We start from the raw sequence: 13036 nt of genomic DNA, 5'->3' as shown, positions 1-13036 counted from the left end.
GAGAGGTGAAGATGAGAGATGGGGTTGAAGATCAATTTTGATTAAACATATCAAAACTTTGTTTTGTAGCATTGACCTAACAAGCCTTTCAAACCCATCTGCTACATGGAACATGGTGATATCAACATTAGTTGTTATAAAAACTGGTTCCCAGTTTTGACATGTCCCCAACCATTCCATAGGTGTGACTAAATTGATTAAAAAGTTGGTTCCCTCTGGCCTAAAGTTGCCATACAACAGAAGGGATAATAGCATTTCTAGTTAGGAAATCCTACATAGGTGAAGAAAAGGAACAAAATTTAAGTGCCACAGATATGATTGCCAATATCCGAAAGTAGCCCATGAGCTCTTTGAGTGTAGAAATAATCTATCCTCTATCTTCTGTATATTACCTAGAACAGTGTCTTACATGTAAATGTTAGACGTTTGGTGGAACAGACCAAACTATTGGGTTTTGCTAAATGATGAAAATTATATTTAGGACCTTATGTCTCCAACTACTAACTTTGTTACCTCAGTTAAGGTACTTAACTTCTCTGTGTCAGTTGCTCATCTGTATGAACATAATACGTATGGAGTCTACTTATGTGGACACCTGCAGGTGTATACAGGTATCTCATTGTAATATAGTAGATATTACAAGTATCTCATTGTATTAGATGTGTTAATACATGCAGTGTGTTCAGGATAGAGAATGGCCCCTTGTTAATACGGCAGATAAATAAATGTCGGCAAAAATAATCATAATCATTATCACAAGAATCCTCAAATTCTCATACCACCCACTTAAATCTTAGTAATTGTGTCAGTCAGGGTCATGAGCAACTTCTTCGGAAAGTTTGAAATTGCTAACCTTTTGGCTCATAACTCAAATAGTCATTGTTAGAGCCAGCATTATCAACTGCAAAGACCCTGTGTTCTGCTAAGGCCCTGGGACTAGAGTGTAAGAACTCTTTCTGCTTATGTTTTGACTTACCCTAGACTCCTAGTGGTTCTCTGATGCTGCTTCTCTGGCTAATTAGGGTCACAGAGGATGACTTGAGTAAACACAATTAACGGAGATAAACAGGTCTCTCTCTACTTGGCTGGAGTCTGAATTGAGATATTGAGAAATGTTTAGATCCCAGCAGAACTCAACAGAATTTTTACAAAAATAATCTAATTACTGGCCTAAACTCGAACAGGTGAATTTAGGTTTGGTAAAGCAAACTGGAACTTTCCTAACAATGAGTGGGTCTGGTTAAATGAGCTGTGTGCTGGGAAGCTCTCCTGTGGTGGTGAAATCTGGGGAGATTGGGATGGCTGGGGACTTCTTGCCTAGCATACACAAGGTCCCTATCCACTGTCTCCTTCACTGCAGGTTGTTGCCTTCTTCATCTGCTGCAAACAGGCTTTCACAACTTGGAGCGTCTCTGTGTTCCTGAACCAGGAAGAGCCTGTGCCTTCTGAAAGCATGGGAGTGAAAAAAAGCCTAAGAGTCAAGACAGGTTGTAATCTCTCTTGAATTTCCACTTGCTCAAAGCCCTCTTTGTCCAATGATCCTGCCTCCTATCCCTTCCCACCCAACTTTATAATTGTTCCATGTATTTAGGGTAAGTTTTTGTTCTAAAGCTTTCACACTCAATCTCACTGTCATTGCAACACATCTACCCAACTGCTTCTTAAATTGGAAAAAAAAAAAAAAAGCCATATTCAGTGGTTCATTCCTTTAATTCAACAACTCAGGAGTCTAAGAAAGAAGGATCACAAGTTTGAGGCCAGCCTCAGCAAATTAGCAAGTCCCTGCCTCAAAAACAAAATCCTGCAACTGATTTTCCAAAAATTCTTAGTGGGTTGGTGTGTGTGCGTGTGTGTGTGTGTGTGTGTATGTGTGTGTGTGTGTGTGTCTCTCTCTCTCTCTCTCTCTCTCTCCCTCCCTCCTTCCCTCCCTTACTCTTCCCTGACTTGTGCTTCTTTATTGTTCCCATTTTTATTTATGTGCTTATGTTCTCTACACCCCAAACCTAACTGGACATGTATATGTTATAAATGCTTTCCTGTCTACTCTTGTAGTCATTTACTGTTCTTCTTCTATCATCTGTATGTCATGTACATATTTGTTTCTCCCAGTGTGTTTGTCTTAAATTACAGGCCCTCAGAGGCTACTGCCTCAGTCCCCACAGTGCCCAGAGCAGTTCCATGCCACCTTTTGAAGTGCCTAATGATGATAATTTCCTTCTCTGCTATCACGTGTGCTGAGGGCTGACAGTGTCTTTGTCCCCCCTACCTCAATCTCCTCTAAGTATCCCAGTAAAAGGTAGGTTATGCTTTCCCTCCCAAATTTGTTCTCATTGAAGCAGGCTCAGAAGGCCCGAGTTTGAGTCCCCATTCTATCCTTTGATAACTCTGTTTTCTGACAAGTCACTAACCTTCTCTGAGTTGCAGTGTCCTCATATCTACAAGGGGACACTACTGATGTCCTTGATGAGGACAGAGTGTAATAGTGGCTGTGGAACGCTTGTAAACTATGAAACCCTTTACAAAGGTCAAGGATCATGATTACTCTTCCTGCCATTCCAGACTCCACTCTGTTCTTGTATGAAGAACTCAAATTTGACAGTTGTTACTGCATAATTTCAGAAACTTTGAATGGATTCAATGTTTCAAACCTGGGTAGGAATCTAACAAGAAAAGAATTTTGTCCTGAGACTCAGGGCTCTTGGATATCTCACCTAGGCAGTATTTTATGAGGTTAGTTTGAGGTGGTGTATTTTAATCACTCTGTCTCAGTTTCTTCATTTATAAAATGACCATGATAAGACTTTCCAGGAAGAAAGTGCTATAACATTAAAACATTATTGATTTTGATGAAGTCAAAGACTGAAGGGTATACATAAAATTGACTTATTTATACCCTTTTTGGTTTCTCTTTCAGTAAAGATGAAATTATAAAATAATAAACTTTGACTAAATATTTTTTGGATATTACCACACTGGACTTGAGTAGCTTGTAAAACCTTGTGTTTGGGTTTATTTTTCCCATCAACCTAAGTTTTTGTGTGGATAGAGGAATTAATGTCAGTAACATGATTGGGGATCCCCGGATTAAAGGTTAAGTGAGTCCAAAGCAGAAGTAACTTTGCCCAAAGTTGCAACTCCCAGAAGAAGCAGAGAGCAGGGCTGTTTGTTTAGCAGTGACTTGAGAACTCAAGGACTCTCCCGGATTCCACATCCATCACAGTCCACAAATACCCCTTCCTCTCATTTCCCTTTTTTGGGTCTTGGTTCCCCCGTCTCAGATCAGTACAGTGGAGAGGGTAAAGATCATGAAGGAACAGAATGGAAGACTAGGATTAACAGGAGGAAATGACCATTTCAGCTATTTTGGCTTTTTTTTTTTTTCCTGGCAGCCCGGGAGAAAGATTCCCCTAACCAAATGTTTGATTGCCAGAATCTATATAATTTTGAAGGCTCATTTCTTCCAGAAAGCCTGCTGAAATTAATTGGAGCAGAGGGTTAAGTTCTGGTCTTAATCTATTTTTTTTTTTTTTGGTCTTAATCTATTTAGGATGTGTTTTCCAAGGCCTGACATTTGTTCTATACTCTTATAATATCTGAAACCTTGACTTGCTTACCACATAAACCTTTTTACTTTCTTTTGTATTTATTCACTGTTCATATCCGGCTCTCACTGTGTTCTCTTTATGACTGTCCATATCATTTGTCATCCTAAGAGGGCAGTGACTGTGTCTATCTGCTTCTCATTATATAATTACCAATAAAAGTGGTAATCACTATAATAGAGACATGGGGATCATAGTCTTAACAAATGCCAGTAATGGTTGTGGTGAGGAATGGATCAAGGACTCACATCAAGTTAATTGAAAGGACATTGCCTTAAGAACACTTTGGAAGAGCTTTGCTATATTAACTGCCATGTATTTTCAGACTTGTAGAATCTTAGAGATAGAATGAACATCAGAGGCCATCTATCCACCTTCTCATCCAGTGCTATAATCTCTCCTTGAGTCCTCACAATGATGAGGAGTTCACAATTTTGCCTGACAACACAATCAATGCTTCTTCCTAGTAAAGTATATCATACTTACAAATGTAAATGTGTATGAGTCAGTTGAAGAACACTAATAAAACACTCAAGTACCTATCACCAGGCAAAAATTAGAAATTACCATACCCCAGAAGTCTTTTTTTGTCTCTCCTAGAGGTCTTCAACCTCGGTGTTCAGATTCTCCTGATTGTAGAAAATTCTTCCTTATATAAAGCTGAAATGAGTTCTGTGAATACTTCTAGCCATGACTCCTAGTTTCTGGATGCTGAGGCTGTGATATTAGTGTTTCTTCCATATGATATCCACCAGTTATTTGAAGGCAGAAATTATATTACAGTTACCAAAAGAAACATCCTTATTTCCTTTCCTTTTCAAATGTGGCATCCGTAACCAAACACAGTCCTACACAGACCTGGCCTAACTAATTAGGCATAGAGTGAAACTGTTCCTTCCTTGATTGGGACACTCTTTGTTTCTTTCTCTTTTTCTTTTCCCTTTCCTTTTCCTTTTCCTTTTCTTTTCTTTTTTGTAGTAGGAATTGAACCCAGAGATGCATTACCACTGAACTATATCCCCAGCCCTTTATATATTTTTTTTTTATTTTGAGATAGGGTCTTGGTGAGTTGCCCAGGCTGGCCTTGAACTTGCAATCCTTCTGCTTTAACCTCCCCAGTCATTGGGATTACAGGAAAGTGCTATCTTTTCTTCAAAGATGGCTCTAGATAAGATGGACAGTTTCAGAGGTTGTTGCACACTGCTGAGTTGATAGTCAAAATCCCTATGACTTTCTTATAGGGGTTGTTAACTCAGATCTTTTCTGTTAAGTACTTTTTAAACCTAAGTGCCAGACTTTATGTCAATTACATTCATTCCTGTCAATTTATTTTCTTTGATTTTAGTCTTTTATTCCATATTATTGGCATCATCTTTATTTATTAGAATGTATTATTGTTTAATTTATTGATTGACAGACTCTACTTGGGGCAAACATAGAAACAACTTCTACAGAATACATTGTTAAATGTTAAACTATACTAAACACCATCACATATTTACTACATGGCTCAGACATCACTGCAGGATCCTGCAGTGTCTCATCAGTCACTCTACCTTTGATCTGTGGAATGCCAGTTAGTAGCACTGCAGGTAATGGGATTGCAAATAGCAAAGTACTTAGTGCATGAGACTCTGCCAAAGAGTTAAAGCCACTGTAGAAAGCAGAGAACATCAAAGCAAACCTAGTCATTATGTTGGCAGCAGGGGGAGGGGGTCATGTACAGTTAGTTGGACATCATAAGGAACTAGGAATCTTTTGTACTTTGGCATCAATTCAGAAGGTGGAACTTCTAGGTACTTGTGTTGCCCAGAATATTTCTCTCAACAATAGATTATTGTAATGGGCTTGTCTGATATGCTTGCAATAATGTGTTAAAACCAGGTTCATTGGAACAATTAAAAAAAAATCACCATCATTATAGTTACAGGTTTTGATTTTAAAGTAAAAATCTGGGCTGCCAATATTTTAAAGAAAGAAGAAAAAAATCAGGACTTGCAAGGAAAATAGCCTAGTATGCAACTCTTTCTCCTGGCTGTTAGGAAAGCACCCGAGGCACAGAGAGCAGGCGCTGCAGATGCACAAACACACACAAGTGCCATCTTGTCCAGCTTCTCTATTATGCAGATGTTGGTTGCAGACCAAGTCCTCTCCTGCCCCTGCATGCCAATCTGGTCCAGAACAGTGCTGGTTTCTCTTAAGTTTCTCGTAGAAAATATTTTGCCCTGAAACTGCCCTTGAAGCCTAAAACACTAATTGAACCTGAACATTTTAATTGAACCTCATTACTTGAACCATGTGAGGGAGGCAGAAGTCCCTTGGGTCTGAAATAGGGCGAGAGGAGACTTAACTCTCAGTTACAGTTTGTCTCATGGTGCCAAAATACACTGCCTCTGGGAACCCAGTTACTTGTGGCAACTTTGATTTTGTGCTTCCACTGTTCCTCATTTACTTCATGTATTTTGTACCTCACTTACCTGGGTCCTCTCACCTTGATGCAGAGGAAGAGGTAGGAATTTGATGGAAATCATGGGGAGAGTGGCCTGAATTCAGGGAATCACCACTAAATCGTCACTTACAGCCACAACCATTGCTGCTCATTATTTAGGCTCTTGGTTCTTCCCTATTCTGTAGAACATAGAGGGTCAGATGTATGGGGTTTTTGTGTGTAAAAGTGCTAGAATCCAGCAGTACTTTGTGTGGATTGTGACATGCATCCTGCATCTCCACAGAACCAAAATCAGATACCACTTCAAATAGCTCAATCTTTTTTTTTTTTTTGGGTGCTGGGGATTGAACCCAGGGCCTTGTGCTTACAAGGCAAGCACTCTACCAACTGAGCTATCTCCCCAGCCCCCAAATAGCTCAATTTTATAGTTATTAGTTTATCTTTACTTATTGGTTGAAATTGCTCTTAGCATAACAGAGCATTATGGATCTGAAAATGAAAATGAAAAAAATTCATCTGAAAATTTTTTTTTTTTTGTACAGGGTATTGAGCCCAGGGGCCTTCTACAATTGAACTCATTATTTTAATTTTTATTTTGAGATAGGGTCTCTCTAAGTTTCCCAGGCTGGTCTTGAACTGTGATGTTCCTACTTCAGACTCCTGAGTAGCTGGGATTATCGACATGTGCTATTGCACCTGGCTAGGATCACTATTTATCAGAATAGAAATGACCCGGTAATATACTTGCTTATATACCATCTTTGCAGGTACTAGCAGAACAGAATACATGCTCAGTTTTGGAAGACATTTTCCTAGAAAACATAATAATTCCTTGGAGCTGTATAAACATTTTTCAACATATGTATTTTTGACATTTTAATGATTCATTATTCCATTATTCATTCCACAAAAATTCAAGTAGCACCTACTATATGCATTCTGCCAGACTTGGGGGAGATAAAACTTACAGAGCTTGGTCTCCTTTGATTGTAATAACAGTTCCATTAGCAATATTCTCTACAATTATTTACAGGTGTGAACCATAGACAGTGCAAGCCAAACATATGAACAAAGTTTAAATGTTGTAATCAACTGTAACACCAACAGGTTCATCTAGTTCATTAAATTCTATTAATCTATTAATACACCTAGTATCAATCAGGTACTAGGGGTACACAGATTATTGACACACTGATATTTGCTTCAAAAAATTACCAGGAGAGGTATACATAAACAGATAACTGTGATACAGTGTGGCAGCAGGTCTGATATATGGTTTGGTAACCTACACAGTAGTTATTCTCACCCCCTTTTTCTGGTTTCCAGAACTCTCTTTCCATTATAAAAGTGAAAATGTTTTCCCAACCTCCCTTATAACCAGGATAGGGGCAGGTTAGCAAATCCCAGTCTGTAAGTCTACTGGAAGGATTCCAGGAATGATTTTTCACCTGTAAAGAGTGATTCCCAGAGTGGATCTCCTACACCACAATCTTCTGCTATGATTAGAATTGTCTACCCCCCAAATTCATATGTTCAAGTCCTAACTAATGTGACTATTTGGAGATAGGATGTCTAAAGAGGTTATTAGGTTAAAATGAAGTCTTAAGGGTAGTCCCTAATCCAATATGATTGGTGTTTTCATAAAAAGAGGCTATTTACCCCAGCATGGTGACACATGTCTATAATCCCAGTGACTTTGGAGACTGAGGCAGGAGGACTGCAAGTTGGAGGCCAGCCAATGACTGAGGCTATTTAGCAAGGTCCTAAGCAACTTAGCAAGACTCAAATAAAGCAACTTAGCAAGTCTCAAAATAAAAAAATAAGAAGGGTGGGGATGTAGTTTAGTGGTAGAGTACCCCTGGGTTCAATTCCCAGTACCACACACACAAAACAACAAAAAGAAGAAGAAAAGGACATTTAGATACAGCACATGCAGAGGAAAGAAGATGTGAAGACATAGGGAGACATAGGGGAGACATAGGGAGAGGATGGTCATTTGTATGTCAAAGAGAGATGCCTCAGAACCAACACTGCAAACACCTTGATATTAAACTTCTAACCTCCAGAATTGTGAGAAAATAAACTTCCTATTGCTTAAGTAACCCAGTCTTCAGTACTTAGCAAGCTTAGCCTATCTTTAGTCTACCTTCCCTGGTTTTGAATGTTGTCATATGAGTTTGGAGCTGCTACAGCCATCTAGCAGAAGGGCCAAGAAAATCCTGGCAAGGCTAACTTAGAACCCTGACATCACTAAGCCAACCCTGGAACCATTTACCTCTAGACTTCTTGTGAAGGGACAATAAACCCTTATTGTTTCAGCTGCTTTAGGTGTGGGAGTTCTGTTACAACCACAGACATCTTAATTGATACATGCAAGGACAGAGGCATTGTGAGACCACAGAGGCACCAAGAAGAGGTGACAAGATGACAACTAAGCTTGGGTCTTTAAAGAGGTGCAGAAATTAATCAAAGGACTGAACAAAGGGTGTTTCAGGCAGAGAGAATAATAAGAGCAGGCGCTTCAGATATGTGGGAGAAACTTAGTAGTTAAAAGGCTTTGGCATTGTAGGAATCCAAGCATGGAGCCTGAAGTGTCAAGACACAAGAGAGTACGGGGTGGCAGGAGCTGGATGGTGGAGTGAGGTTCTTTTTTTTTTTTTTATGGTGACAGGTATTGAACCCAGAGCTGCTTAACCACTGAGCCATATCCCCAGCCCTTTTATTTTTTTGAGACAAGGTCTCACTGTTAGGGCGGCCTGAGGTGGCTGGTTGGGGGCAGGGCAAAAAGAACAACCAATTAGATGCCAACAGATAAAACCTAGTGGCGTCTTACAACCACCCCCGCAATCAATGGAGTCCCCAGCCAATCCCAGAGGGCACAAGTCCCTGCAGGATCTTCAGTCAACTCCAGGAGGACACTAAACCCTCAAGCCTTTCCCCACCTATCCTGGACTACAAAAATGCGACTTCCCCAGCCCTTAACCTTGGTGGACCGGTGAATCTTGCTCAAGAGCTGATCCCAATAAAGCTTTGTTTAGTTGCTTTTGGTCTGATCCCTTTTTGGCCAGCATCCAATCTTACACTCACTAAGTTGCTGAGGGCCTCACTAAGTTGCTGAGGCTGGCCTCCAACTTGTGATCCTCCTGCCTTAGCCTCCCTGGTTGCTGGGATTACAGACATGTACCACCATGCCAAGCTAGAGTGAGGACTTGATTGCTGCAAAGGAACTGTGACTTTTTTACTTGTTGACTTGGTTAGAATAATCTGAGTGGAGGATAAATTTATGGGATCAAAACGAGGTAGAAATCCCAATTAGGAATTTTATGAGCATTTAGGAGGGGGGGAGAGGAGAGAGAGAGAGAAAAGAACAGAATTAAGGTAGTAAAATAAAGATGGAGAGGAATGACGGATGCCAGAAAATTCAAGAGGAACACTTGGATGGTGCTGTACATCAGCATTACTGTCCCATGTTGCAATTAGGCATAAAAAGAAAATGTTTGTAATTTATAAATTAGCTTATACCAGAAAGCTGAACTTTATCCTGAAACCAAACTTTGTCTATTTTTACATTTTTCATGAAAAAAAAATTTTAAAATACTACCTACTTCCCTGTTTTCTTCAACAGAGTTTACTATACACAAACTAACCTTTTCTTGATGACTCACGGTCACCATTATGAGATAGGGAGATGTCACGTTATAGAGGAAAGGGCCAAGTCATGGTATGCAGGAAAGTGTCCTGTGTTGGATGGCAAAGGTCAGGTTTATTCCCAGCTCCATCACTCACTAATCTGTATGGTCATGGAAAAGTCACGAAGCCTCTCTGAGTATTTGTTTTCTCCTTGGCTGCCCATTTCCCAGGCTTCCTGTGGAGGTGTAATGATGTAATGTGCGTGTGAGGGTTTGGTAAAGCATTAGGTAGCAGACAATAAAGCATTATAATCCTTTTTTTAAAGTCAAGTGGCATACAACACTACCTGCATACCTTTGAGTCATATTATCCTTGCTGCTAGGTTTTTGGCTGTCCCTCTGTCCCCAAGTGCTTCCCTCTCTTGGAGGACTTTCACCTACACCCCATCTTGCTCTTTGAGGGCCATGGACTGGGAAGCCAGAGGTCAAAATTCTTAAATATTTTGTCCAGTGTAACCCATTAAGGCTCCTTGTGGAAGCCAAAGGACCTGGCTTTGGTTCAATTCGTGTCAGCTATTTTTGGTGTTTAAAGGCCATTTTCACTTCCAGATTTGGTGCTGCATTCCACAGAATTGAGGTTGCTAGAGTCTAACTTCCAGTTAAATGAGGTGTCACTACGGTGCTATTATGCTGTCATACAAGCTGTTCAGTGTTCATGCTTCCTGCTTAGTTCTGTTTTTTATCTCTCTGTAACCAGTCTTCAGTGATATCATATGCTGATTGATCCTCACTGTCAACCCTGTGACATAAATGAAGACAGAAACCTTGCCTGTAACTTTTCAACAGAGGAGATTTCTTGCATTCCCTTCTAAGGATTTATGGTCCCTGAATTTCCTCCTCCTCTTGCCTACTCTCTAAAGGGGCCCTTAACAGCATGTTGAGGGACTTCCCGTTCCCTACACAGACTATGGGATCCTAGACCCAGGCATAAGATTAAGAGTAACCCATTTAAGTAGTAGAAAATTCTGTGAGTTGTATAGCATAGGGCATAGGGCCTTTGAGTTGGACCACTTGAGCTTGGGTGTGTTGTTTAATTCCCCTGAGCCTCTGTTTCCTCATCTGTAAGATAAGAATATTTCCTTGTAAGGGGTCAATGTAGTAATACATATAAGGCACTTAGCACAGACCCTTGTACAAAGTAAGTGATTAAGTGACCATTAAATGGAAGGTGACCTTGTTGTTAGAGAAGCCAGTCCTGGGAGATAATAAGGTTAAAGGGAGAAGGGTCTGAGTCCCTCAGGACCAGAGAAGACAGGAATCGTTAGAAGGGTAATAGAGAATGCTAGAAGAGGGTTAGGTATTGGGTAGAGTGGGTTCAAGACCACAGGTTGTATTTTGAATTATCCAGTGAAAGCTACTCCTGTGATCTAACCAAGCCAAGCTGGGTTTAGGGTATAGAGTAGGGAGATCTGGGGGGATGAGGTGTTTAATACCTTCAGGAAGCTCAGCTAAGTCTGAAACTTCAGTCTTCATATTGAGAAGCTCTTCCTAGATTTCTTCATTTGAGGGATTCCTCTTCCTGTCTCAAACATATCTCCTTTTGAGTCCCCATCAGGTTACCCTGTGTGATAGATCAATGAAGGCATGAATTCTTTGATATGGTTCCCTTCAGATGTGGGATCTCCTACTCAATTTGAATTTGGCTAGCCTTTGGTTGCTTTGACCAAGAGAGTCCAGCAGAAGGGACACTGTGAGGCCTGGACCCAGATTTAAGAGGTTTTGCGGCTTCCACCTTGCTTTCTTATAACTCTGAGCTGACATCTAAGAAATCCAGTTCCCTACTAGGCAAAGCACATGCAAAGACCCTGAGACTGCATGGGAAGGGAAAGGTACAAAGCTGAGTTCAAGTTCAGGCTTTCTGCTGATTCAGGCAAGGTGCAAACCTTTGTGAATAAAGTCATCTCAGGCTGTCCAGTCAGCTGAGCCACCAGCCAAAGCTCCAGTCACTGCTGCGTGGAGCAGTAGAATCATCTAACTGAGCCCAATCAGATCTCCTAGCTTTTTTCTCTTCTGCTCATCCTCTCCTTCTTTCCCTCTCCTTCCCCCTTCTTCTCCTTTGCCTCCTCATCCTTTTTTTTTCTTCAGTGCTGGGGATTAAACCCAGAACCTTGCATATACTAGGCCAGTGCTCTGCCACTGAGCTACATTGCTCTTCCAATCCCAATTCTTGACTTATAAAATCGTGATTTATAACAAACTCTTGTTTTAGGCAGCAACATTTTGGGGTGTCTCATAAAGCAATAGGTAACAGAACAAAATAAAGACAAAATAAGGTTTAATTACAGTAATTTTGGATAAACACAAGAGAGCTTCAGGGACAAAGAGGGCTCCTCATAATCTCTAACAAAATACTCTCAGGTCAGGCTCTGTGGTGCACACCTGTAATCCCAGCAACTCGAGGCTGAGGCAGGAGGATCTGGAGTTTGAAACCAGCCTCAGCAACTTAGTGAGGTCCTAAGCAACTCAATGAGACCCTGTCTCTAAATAACATATAAAAAAGGGCTAGGGATGTGACTCAGTGGTTAAGCGTCCACTGGGTTCAATCCCTGGTACCAAAATGAACAAAATCCTAAGCAAACCCCCCCCCCTCAAAAAAAAGCCCTCTCAGACATGGTTATTAGAATAAGGAATATAGTCAGTTGCTTCATTGCTACTGATTAAAGGCCCAAAGTTCAACTGACCTGGGAAAGGCAATTCATTGACCAAAACTCACCTAATTCCTGCCAGAGTAGACTCTATATTCAAATTAATTTATGTTTATATGAAAAAAAATGTGGGGAAATATTTGGGAAGGGAGATCCTACCCTCTTCTGCTGAATATTGGAAGAGGGTGGAAGGGACCTGGGTTGAAAGACCCGGAAAGAGGACTACAAAATATTTTCCAGAACTTGACAGTTTTGTTTAGAGCCAGCTCCATATTCCTTAATCATATGTAGAAAAATAATAAGCTCTGCCCAACGTAGCTTAGTGGGGCAGTCATATACCCAACCTGGGATGCACTGACACTATCTCCAGTGCTCAGAACCCAAATCAGGGAAACTGAGTCATGGAGAAGTTCCTTGCTCAGATCACCTACCATGTCAGCAGGGGTCTGGAATTCAGATGCGAACTTTCCTGGCTCTTTTTCTAAGGCAAAGTTGTTTCCTTCACCCATGGTGCATAGCATGGAGCACATTTCAGTAATAATTATCTTGTAATTCTCTTGAACCCTAATTTCTGAAGTTTCCCCCGCCTTTTCTGAGTGGTTACTAGCCATCACTCCAACAGGGTGAGAAGGGGCAGGCATGTTCTTTCAC

The sequence above is a fragment of the Sciurus carolinensis genome, chromosome 1 (assembly GCF_902686445.1).
Source record: "Sciurus carolinensis chromosome 1, mSciCar1.2, whole genome shotgun sequence".
Lineage (NCBI taxonomy): Eukaryota > Metazoa > Chordata > Mammalia > Rodentia > Sciuridae > Sciurus > Sciurus carolinensis.
This window is presented reverse-complemented; position numbering follows the sequence as displayed.